The sequence below is a fragment of the Oncorhynchus clarkii genome, chromosome 18 (assembly GCF_045791955.1).
Source record: "Oncorhynchus clarkii lewisi isolate Uvic-CL-2024 chromosome 18, UVic_Ocla_1.0, whole genome shotgun sequence".
In the NCBI taxonomy this organism is placed as follows: Eukaryota; Metazoa; Chordata; class Actinopteri; order Salmoniformes; family Salmonidae; genus Oncorhynchus; species Oncorhynchus clarkii.
The window spans coordinates 12,413,834-12,425,636 of record NC_092164.1 but is presented as its reverse complement, the minus strand read 5'-3'; the positions used below and the strand labels follow the sequence as shown (position 1 = coordinate 12,425,636).

At 40.3% G+C, this 11,803-nt stretch overlaps 1 pseudogene; it reads left to right on the top strand.

Moving 5' to 3' along the window:
* Positions 1 to 3,745: 3,745 nt before the first annotated feature.
* LOC139373957 (adhesion G-protein coupled receptor G7-like) lies at positions 3,746 to 11,598 on the top strand (annotated as a pseudogene).
* Positions 11,599 to 11,803: the final 205 nt, after the last annotated feature.

Here is an 11,803-nt window from a genome sequence, read left to right as displayed (position 1 = left end):
GCTCTTCTCACACAGACTTATTGCTACTCCGGCAGGAGCATGTGGACTCAGTTCACACTACGAATAGAGAACGGAGACTTGAAAATGTGCAGAATACCTCTTTCTGGTTTCCCTGACTTCTGTTTTTTTTTTACTGTGTTATGCTTGTTCACGTAGCACTCCTCACAGGCGTTGCGTTTTTTGTTGGTATTTGGTATTTTATTAGGATCCCCATTAGCTGTTGCAAAAGCAGCAGCTACTCTTCCTAGGGTCCACACAAAACATGAAACATAATACAGAACATCATCATACAAGAACAGCTCAAGGACAGAACTACATACATTTTTAGAAAGGCACACGTAGCCTACATATCAATGCATGTGCACAAACTATCTAAGTCAAATAGGGGAGAGGTGTTGTGCCAGGAGGTGTTGCTTTATCTGTTTTTTGAAACCAGGTTTGCTGTTTATTTGAGCAATATGCGATGGAAGGAAGTTCCATGCAATAAGGGCTCTATATAATACTGTACGTTTTCTTGAATTTGTTCTGGATTTGGGGACTATGAAAAGACCCCTGGTGCCATGTCTGGTGGGATAAGTGTGTGTCAGAGCTGTGTGTAAGTTGACAATGCAAACAATTTGGGATTTTTAACACAATAATGTTTCTTATAAAAAGAAGAAGTGATGCAGTCAGTCTCTCCTCAAGTCATAGCCAAGAGAGACTGGCCTGCATAGTATTTATATCAGCCCTCTGATTACAATTAAGAGCAACATGTGCCGCTCTGTTCTGGGCCAGCTAAAGCTTAACTAGGTCTTTCCTTGCCGCACTGGACCACACGACTGAACAATAATCAAGATAAGACTAAACTAGAGCCTGCAGAACTTACTTTTTGGAGTGTGGTGTCAAAAAAGCAGAGTATCTCTTTATTACGGCTAGACCTCTCCCCATATTTGTAACCATTGAATCCATATGTTTTCACCATGACAGTTTACAATCTAAGGTAACGTTCAACAGCCACACCATTCATTACCAGATTCAGCTGAGGTCTAGCACTTAAGGAATGGTTTGTACCAAATACAATGCTCTTAGTTTTAGAGATGTTCAGGACCAGTTTATAACAGGCCACCCATTCCAAAAAAGACTGCAACTCTTTGTTAATGGTTTCAGTGACTTCATTAGCTGTGGTTGCTAATGAACCAGGAGGTTTGTCATTATTGGCCGTTAACAATACTCCCACACTAACTTTACAAAATTCAAACTTGCACTGCTTTTATTTCATAATTTGTTTTTTATGCATGAACATAATTGCTCACTGTTTGTTGTGGGCATTTCCTGCCTAAGTTTGCCCACTTTGCCAATTAAATAATCATTAAAATAATTGGCAACTTCAAATAGTTTTGTGATGAATAAGCCATCTTATTCAATGAAAGATGGAGATGAATTTGTTTTTCTGCCCATAATTTAATTTAAAGTACTACATATTTCTTTATGTCATTGATTTTGGCTTCATAATAAAGTTTCTTCTTCTTTTTGTTGAGTTTAGTCTCATAATTCCTCAATTTGCAGTAAGTCAGCCAGTCAGATGTACACAGCCAGACTTATTAGCCACTCCTTTTGCCCCATCCCTTTCAACCATACAGTTTTTCAATTCCTCATCAATCCATGGAGCCTTAACAGTTCTAACAGTTAGTTTCTTAACAAGTGGATGTTTATCAATAATTGGAAGAAGCAATTTCATAAATTCAGATGAAACTGGCAAAACTCTGAAAGGTATATGTCAGATTATATATATATGTCAGATTTGTTCAAGCCTAAAATGTTAGTCTGTAATCGCAACGTGGTGTTCATATATTCACAGATGAAATTTCACGTCTACGTTTCACACATTTCTTATGAGCCTAACAATTTACATTTGGATTTTCTTACTATCCTAACAATGCTATCTGGCTCCATACTGGCTCACAAAAAAAAAGTGTCACGGAAAGCAAGCTTGGATTTTGGCGTCACTCCTCACTCAAATCCCTTTGACAGCATACGTCATTGACAGATAAACTTGCATTTTTGCATCTCGTTGTGTTGTTGTCCCCCGGTGGCTAGCTAACAAAAAAAAATGCCCTTTCCTAAATTAGCCATGGATGGAGATAGGGATTTGGACTTGTTGTTTTATTTATCCTCCGTAATGGTGATTCTGATCCAACCATTAATTCATACATTGTTGTGCCACTGGCCTGAGAGGATGGAAGTTCAATATGTAGCTACAGTAACATTAGATGTAACGTTAGAAGGCTAATGTTGCCTCGAATTGAAGTTAGGCTAGCGAACAAGCATTTTAGTCAGGTAGCCTAGGACAACAAACAAATAAAGGCGTGTACTGTTGTATGACAGAGTGATAGACCGTGTCCTCAACATGAAAGAGAGGAGGATGGCATTGGCGTTTCTCTACAAGTAGGGTGAGTCAACATGTTTTTCTACTTGCGCACAGAAATCAGAACCAAGACAGCCACCTCATATTTAGCTTACGTTGATTGGACTAAATTGTTTTGGTATCTTTTTGTTGTGACTGTATTAGACAAAGCAGAGGTGATTCAATGATCAAATGTTAAAGTTGAAATGGTACTGGAATAGTGGAGGCAGCTCCCGTTTTCTTTGCGACTTGTGGTAACACTGGTTCTAATTCAATAGTTGTTTAGTGGTCATAAAATGTTGAAACATTAACTTGCTTGACAATGCTAGGTCATGTAACTAACTGTCTGTTACTGTACACGCAATATGCTTTGTGGACTTCATTGGACAGAGCTATCTGGTTTTGTGATAAAACAAAGGTGTGGTTGAATTTATTCTGCCACTTTTGTCTTATTGTCTCGGCCTTTAGACCTATATATCACGGTCGCAAAGCATATGAATTAGGTTATAGCACAATTATCACAACACAGGTTGTAATATGGCTTTTTTTTGTTGGGGGGGGCTTGGCTTCCCCAGTGATTTTACCCAGGCACCGCTGCTGATAGTCTACACCTGTTGATTAGAAGCATGTGTCAAGTACAATGTTATTTGATTTTGAAGCAGCCTCTGTGTCTACCTTCAACTGCCTTGTGGTGGCGCCAAACGCTTCCTCTAAATGAGGATTTATTATGGCAGTGGAACGTTCCATCTAAACTGTTCACCAGTCTTCCTCATTATTGTGCAGATAAAGAGATGTTTATGAAAACACTTTGAGCATATTCACTGTCACTTATGTATGTCTAATTTCAATAATTCAAGGTTAATTTGTTTCATAAGGTTCATTTAGGGGTACACTCTTAGAAAACTGCTATACATTTTGCCCACTGTTATAGGGAAAAAAGTGACAGTTCAATAAAGTGTTTCTTTATTATTATTATTTTTTTAAATGAGTTCAGCCTTTGAGCCTTCATTAGGGCCAATAGGCTGTCCTGTCATCTACCTGGTAAACCCTCACCTCCATTATCTCATCTCCTGCCTCTGGAGCCTGTGGACAGATTAAGACTTGAGTTGTCTATCTGAGACTCCAGGGTTTAATGTTGACCTGTTCTGCTGCCTTTAGAAACCCATCCTCTTCTATCTCATCCTGATCTATGGAGCTGGCTGCCATAATCTGTCCTGCAAGGGATAGTACGCTAGTTACTGTACCTCCAGTCTTAGACATATAGTGCCTTGCGAAAGTATTCGGCCCCCTTGAACTTTGCGACCTTTTGCCACATTTCAGGCTTCAAACATAAAGATATAAAACTGTATTTTTTTGTGAAGAATCAACAACAAGTGGGAATTAATCATGAAGTGGAACGACATTTATTGGATATTTCAAACTTTTTTAACAAATCAAAAAGTGAAAAATTCAGTTGATAACAGAGTAGTCTTTGCTGTCAACCGTTTATTGGCAGTGATAAAGATTTATTTCTCTCAAACTACAGTAGAAAACATTTCTACACTGATGCAGACACAATGAAACTGGAACAGCATGGATCATCTATGATTATAGGAACTGACACTATGTATCCTTGTTTATGTGGTTTACTGAATTAATTATCTTTTATAAAGTCTCTTTTCCACAGGGGGATCTCAGCACATCCTCTGCCATTCCAACCACCATTGACAAAACTACCCCAACTACTACTGCCCCTTTAACGCCTGACTCTCCAGCTACTGACTCTCCAACTACTGGTTACCTAAATACTACTGGACTTCCAACTACTGGTTACCCTACCTCTATCCCTATCACTAGTATCATTCTCCCCTCTCCCACCACCTCCACCACCCACTCTCCCACCACAATCCCTCCTCTGGTCTGTATCAACGGTGGTGAGCTGCAGAGTGGAGTCTGTATCTGTCCTGATGAGTGGACCGGAGAGACCTGTTCAGAGGGTACATCCACACACTTACACTATACCTAACCCTGGATAACCATTCAGACTCCACTCCACAATACTACACTAATATACCTAACCCTGGATCTACCATTCAGACTCCACTCCACAATACCACACTACTATACCTAACCCTGGATCTACCATTCAGACTCCTCCACAATACTACACTACTATACCTAACCCTGGATCTACCATTCAGACTCCTCCACAATACTACACTACTATACCTAACCCTGGATCTACCATTCAGACTCCACTCCACAATTCTACACTAATATACCTAACCCTGGATCTACCATTCAGACTCCACTCCACAATACTACACTACTATACCTAACCCTGGATCTACCATTCAGACTCCACTCCACAATACTACACTACTATACCTAACCCTGGCTCTACCATTCTTACTCCTCCACAATACTACACTACTATACCTAACCCTGGATCTACCATTCACAGTACACACCACTACATTACTATACCTAACCCTGGATCTACCATTCAGACTCCTCCACAATACTACACTACTATACCTAACCCTGGCTCTACCATTCTTACTCCTCCACAATACTACACTACTATACCTAACCCTGGATCTACCATTCACAGTACACACCACTACATTACTATACCTAAACCTGGATCTCACATTCAGAGTAAACATCACTACACTACTATACGTAACCCTGGATCTCACGGCAGGTAGCCTAGTGGTTATAGCGTTGATCTAGTTACCGAATCCCCGAGCTGACAAGGTAAGAATCTGTACTTCTGCCCCTGAACAAGGCAGTTAACCCACTGTTCCTAAGCCCTCATCGAAAATAAGAATTTGTTCTTAACTGACTTGCCTAGTTAAATAAAGGTTAAATAACAAATATAAAACATTCCTAACCCTGGAACTCACATTGAATCCACAACAATATTCCCTGGATCTCACATTCAGAATGTAAATTTCATGTTTGCATTCCATGTTGAAACGCATTTTACTTCAATAGGGAATTTCTGCAATTCAGCCATCAAGGATGGATTCTCCTTCCCAAGATCAACGGTTGGTTGGTCTGCTTATTCAGAAGAGTTGTGTGATGAGAATACAACCAGTGGTATGTTACTTTTATTCACCTAATCTTACAAAAATGTTACAGTCCTAATTAATGTTGTGTTAGGTAACACAAAACCTTGAGTTTCTTTTTGTCTTGGTTCCTCCAGCCGGTTTAACAGAAGCCTCAGCAAGATGTTTGAATGACACTGGATCTCCAATGTTTGGTCCTTCTCATGAACTGCAGTGTGAACTAACCCTCGGTGACATTCAAGGAAATGTAAGTCAATAAGCATATTTTTTATTATCCTGATTGAAGTCTTGATTTAGCGTTCTTCTTTCTTTGGGTCAGTTACAGTCATCATTATGAGGAGTGGATCTTACAGTTTGAAGATCAGTAACAACTGGCTTTTACCTTCAGATCATGTATTCTGTTCCTTTATTCTGCTTAACAGTTTTAGGAACTTTATTTTTTTATTTTTTGTGTTTGACATCACATTTTATTTTTACAATTATAATATGTTTTTATCCAAAGCAACTTACAGTAATGAGTGCATACATTTTCATACTGGTCCCCTGTGGGAATTGAACCCACAACCCTGGTATTGCAAGGGCCATACTTTACCAACTGAGCAACTATAATATCCAAATGCACTCACAGTTCAGGATGTTGCTGCCACTTATACAATCTTTTGTTGAAAAACAATAAAACAAATAAAATGAATAAAAACCCTTGTCTCTCCCTGTTCAGATCTCCAGCAGTTCAGGTGATTTACTACAGTTAACCTTCAGTACTCAGATCCTGACCTCCCAACCAGAGCAGCTGTCAGCTGTCAACATCACCACAGCAGCTCAGATAGCTAACACACTGCTTCAGTCTGCAAATATCACAGAGGTATAACATGTTTTGAAATCAAGTCGTGACTATAACATGTTCTGGAGAGAAACGTAAGGTTGTCACTGAAGTTGAAATTTGATTTGAACACCTGAGGTTCATCCCCTGGTTTTGATTATGCTGCAGGACATTGCAGTGGCAGCTGTAACCACCATCAGTCAGCTGCTCAATGCCAGTGAGGAGAGTACACAGGAGAGAGACGCTGTCCAAAAGTACAGGTGTGTGTGTGTGTGTGTGTGTGTGTGTGTGTGTGTGTGTGTGTGTGTGTGTGTGTGTGTGTCTGTCTGTCTGTTGTGTCTGTGTGTCTGTCTGTCTGTCTGTCTGTCTGTCTGTCTGTCTGTCTGTCTGTCTGTCTGTCTGTCTGTCTGTCTGTCTGTCTGTCTGTCTGTCTGTCTGTCTGTCTGTCTGTCTGTCTGTCTGTCTGTCTGTCTGTCTGTCTGTCTGTCTGTCTGTCTGTCTGTCTGTCTGTCTGTGTGTGTGTGTGTGTGTGTGTGTGTGTGTGTGTGTGTGTGTGTGTGTGTGTGTGTGTGTGTGTGTGTGTGTGTGTGTGTGTGTGTGTGTGTGTGTGTGTGTGTGTGTGTGTGTGTGTGTGTGTGTGTGTCTGTGTGTGTGTGTGTGTGTGTGTGTGTGTGTGTGTGTGTGTGTGTGTGTGTGTGTGTGTGTGTGTGTGTGTGTGTGTGTGTGTGTGTGTGTGTGTGTGTGTGTGTGTGTGTGTGTGTGTGTGTGTGTGTGTGTGTGTGTGTGTGTGTGTGTGTGTGTGTGTGTGGTGGTGTGTGTGTGTGTGTGTGTGTGTGTGTGTGTGTGTGTGTGTGTGTGTGTGTGTGTGTGTGTGTGTGTGTGTGTGTGTGCGGTGGTGTGTATTTCTACATATGCTTGAGTTTATGTGTGTACGTGTGCCTCAGTGCGTGTCTGTATGGGTGCATGTAAACTAATGTTTTTCTGTGTTTCTCTCCCAGCCTCACAGAGACCCTGGAGAAGTTTTCCCTGGACCAGTACAATAATGTGTCCTTGGTGGTTCAGCCCAACCTGGCAGTCCAGTCTGTCCAAGTACCAAGTGACACAGTAGGGATCCAGTTTACTGCTCTGACTGGTGGGTGGGACTGCTAGTAAACCTACACACTGGCATTTAAAGTGATAGTTTATATCTGTGTTGACAGATTGTGTAAAACTTCTCAATTTTTAAATGTTTCCTCTGCTGGTCAGTAAGGTTTGGTATGGATTGTATCTCATATTAATCTCCTTCTCCAGGAAGATCTGGTAATTTTGTGGCCAACAGAATTCATCTCAACACCAATACCTCTGAACTGATAGCTGACAAAGGAGGTTCTACCGATGTCCAGATTGTTATCAAATTCACACCAGGTGAGCCAATGTTGGTATACAAACATAGTGTATAAACTCAAGCTTAATTTTCCTTGTACCGATATCACAGAGAGCTTAACTGCTCTTTGTGGTCTCAGAAAACATGTCAGCAGTGATAAAAATATTGATTGTCCAGTAAAGTTCAGTCACATGACATATGGATAAATAAACTATTGAGAAGTCATTTCCACAATAAGCCTACAAGGCAAGGTCATGCTACTCATGTATATGAAGTCCTGACATGAACAACAATCTCTTTCTTTCTTTTTCTCTCTTTCTTTTTCTCTCGCTCTCGCTCTCGCTCTCTCTCACACACACACATCAATTCCAAGGGTTTTATGGGCATTAGAAACAGATGTTTACACACTCACAAAGATTTCAAAGGGATATATAAATTTCAAATGTCATTATGCCTATGTAGTGTTTTAATGATGTCTCTCTCCACTCAGTTTTGCATAGTAAAAACACAAACCACTCCATTGGTTTTGTGCTCTACCAAAACGACCGGTTCTTCAGGTCCAAGGCTTTCAGCGCTTCTTCAGGGACCAGCAGAAGGGTCATCTCTGCTAACCTGGGACAAGTGTCTGGATTACATGTTGAGATGCTCTTCAAGCCCACAGTAGGATTTATCTTGGAATCAGGAAACACATAGTGGTCCAAATTCTAAGTCAGGGGATAGGCAGCACAGTTCCTGGAGTGCCGCAGGTATTTCTAGGCACTACATCTGACCAACTAAGCTAATTGATCAGTTCAGTGATTGCCTAAAGTAAACACACCTGGTCTTCCAGGTCGTTTAAATAACAAACATGACGTGCCTGTAGCCCTCCAGGACCAGGGTTGCCTACCCTTGATCTAAGTTATCCATTGTTGCTTATCCGCCATAAGGAACAGGGAAGTATGATATGTTGTATTGTATACAATATGATTTATGATAATTGTAATTTCTTCTTTCCCACATTTGCTTATTAATGACCTGTTATATAATTGACTTTTTATATATTTATTTTTATAAGGAATACTGTGAATGCATGTCTTTTGCTGAAGGATTTACAGTGAGTTTGTGTCTGTTCTCACTTCTCAGGCTGTTCCCAACACCTCCCTCTATGACTTTGCCTGCGTGTCATGGAACTACACGTTGAAAGACTGGAGCACCTTTGGCTGCTCCAAAGTCAACCACTCAGCAGACGGCCTGCGATGTTTCTGTAATCACACCACTAACTTTGCTGTGCTGATGGTGAATAGCTAGCTGCCTTCATCTCCCTTTTACTGACCACACTCTGACATATCTTATACATCATTAGCAGGATCCAGACACATGAGGCAATGACTTTCTATATGACTGTGACAGAAACATATTTTTAATGTTCTTTCTACAGTCGTACAGGAAGGATTTGAAATACCCTGAGCGCTCACCATATTGGGATGTTCCATGTCAATCATTGGGTTGAGTTTAACAATAACATTCCAGATGGTGACCAGGTAAGATCCTACAGGGTTCCAGAACCAATTAAAAATATACAATAACATTCCAGATGGGGACCAGGTAAGATCCCTCAGGGTTCTAGAACCAATAAAAAATATTGGGTGCTTCTCAATGGTGTAAAGAAGCCCATTGATCCAACAGGACTTGATAGGTGAAACCATTATAAAACCCACTATTAATGAACCAACACATCCATAGCTACACATCTAACTTCCCTAACATAGTGTTGTCTATCACCTGTCCCCAGGAAATCACGCAAAACCAACCCAACGGTCCTCTTAGTGAGCGTCTGCGTGTGTCTCCTGATCTTCACCCTCCTCTTCATGTTGGGAGTGAGCAACCCTCATAAAGAGCTGGGCAAACCTAAAATACAGGAGGACAACATTCTCCCCCCGTCCGACACACACACAGAGCGGGACAGAGGTCCCTGTACTGCAGTGGCAGTCCTGCTGCAGTACTTCCTGTTGGGGACGTTCACCTGGAACACGCTGTACGCCACACATGTCTTCCTAATGATCAGAAACAGCCTGGCCACCAGCCCGTCACACTTCACAGCCTATACCGTGGCCATCGGATGGGGTAGGACAGCATGGAGAAACATCAAGTATTTAGTAGTTTCGGCTGACATTAGACCTGGGCTCCTTGAACCAAAACTAATGCTAGGTGATATTTTCAGGCTCTAATAAGCCTGAAATAGAACTTAAAAGCTACTTGTATAGTGATGTAATGTCTTTAGAGGATGTATGTGTGGTATATATATACTATGTATATGGCTGCATGTAAATCTACCAGGAAATAACAACATCATTCTCTCCTTTAGGACTGCCTGCAGTTGTGGTGTCCCTCACCTTAGGAATAAGAGACAGAGTGGATGATCCACTGGGTTACAGGCAGGAAGAATTGTGAGTCAATACTGTACTATACTAATTCTGTATTACTTCTCTGTACTATATTGTATTATACTATACTGTACTATACTACTACTGTCTTACTTCTCTGTACTATACTGTACTGTACTATACTATACTAAGCTATACTTTACTGTACTATACTACTACACCTGAGTGCTGTGCTGAACTGCAATTCACTTCCTCTTCTGTGGTTATCTTATAATAGGTTAAATTTAAATTAAAACGGGGCAATTGCTTTATAAAACTCATGCTGTAAAATGTTATCCTGATCAATGTTCATATGCATGTTTATAATGCATGCTAATAATTGGCCAAGAACAATATAAAAAGTTCAAACATTATTATTATTATTTTAATTATCAATTTTGTTCAAAGGTTTCTTGTTTACTTATGCCACCCACCATGTTAACTTTACACCACGTTATTCAAATCACTAGCGTCCTGTTATGTCTGTCACATTGTCCCACTCTCTAACTCATGAATTTGACCTCTCAGTAGCTGGCTTGCTGCCCTCGATCCAAAGGGGAACTTTGACTTCAAGCTGCCAATGTTTTGGGGTTTCCTGATTCCTGTGGCGTTCATGCTAATCTTCAACACGGTGGTGTTGCTTTGTTTTGCAGTTAAGACCAACCCACATTTAACCAGGTAATATTAATGGGGGCATTTGGGGGGCACAAAGTAGAAAGTTGTAGTCACAAAGATCAGTTTGGATTTAAATGCCTACTAACAAGCTTGTACATTTTTTTTCTGTCTTTCAATTTAAAACTTGTGAAAAATAAAATGTATTATTTTATTATTAATTCAGTCATCAGTAATCAAATCATCAAATTTAATGAGCACCATGCTTTAACCCACTCAGTCAATGGAAGCATACTGTTCTTATACCACAGCATTACAACAGTCTATTACAGCAATCTAAGTATGTTGGTTATGTTTCCCAGTACAAGACACACATCGATGAAGAAGAAGTTCCTCAGTAGCTTTTCTCTGGCTGTGGTGCTCGGTCTCTCCTGGATCCTGGGCTATCTGTTGCTCATTACACAGAACCAGACCATGTACACCATACTCAACATCTCCTTCTGTGTTCTCACCACCACTCAGGTAGTAAATGTATGCACTCACTACTGTAAGTCACTCTGGATAAGAGTGTCTGTTAAATGATTCAAATGTAAACTATGAATACTTGTGTCTATTGTATCAAAGAATCCAGACATGATTGACAATTAGACACCTACTAAACATAAATAAATTGATCTGCTCTTTATGGAAATTATACCTTTTGTTTGTTCTTGTGTGTTCCTGAAAATACTTGATAATGTCTTTGTGTTTTTGCTCCACAGGGCTTGCAGATTTTCATTCTGTTCACAGCAAGAACATCAATTGTCAAGAAAAAGATGTCAAGTACTTTGAAATCTATCTCTAGTGTTGGGATCCCTTTTCACACTAGGAAGTTCAGTCTATGGCGAGGCGAGCACAGTGATAAAGTAGAATCATACACACATCTGATCTGTCATTTTCACCTTGTTCCACAGACATCTAACTGATGGGCTGCAAGTTCAACCTCTGTTGTAAAATATCTCATATACCTCCACTATTGTCCTATAATATACAGTATAATACACACAACATTTTGTATGACGTATATTCACTGTGAATTCCCTTAGAAGTTGTGTTGTCCAATGAACTATCAAAATAAAGGAAGTGGCACACTGCATGCATCATCTCCCAACAATTTAATGGGTATTTACC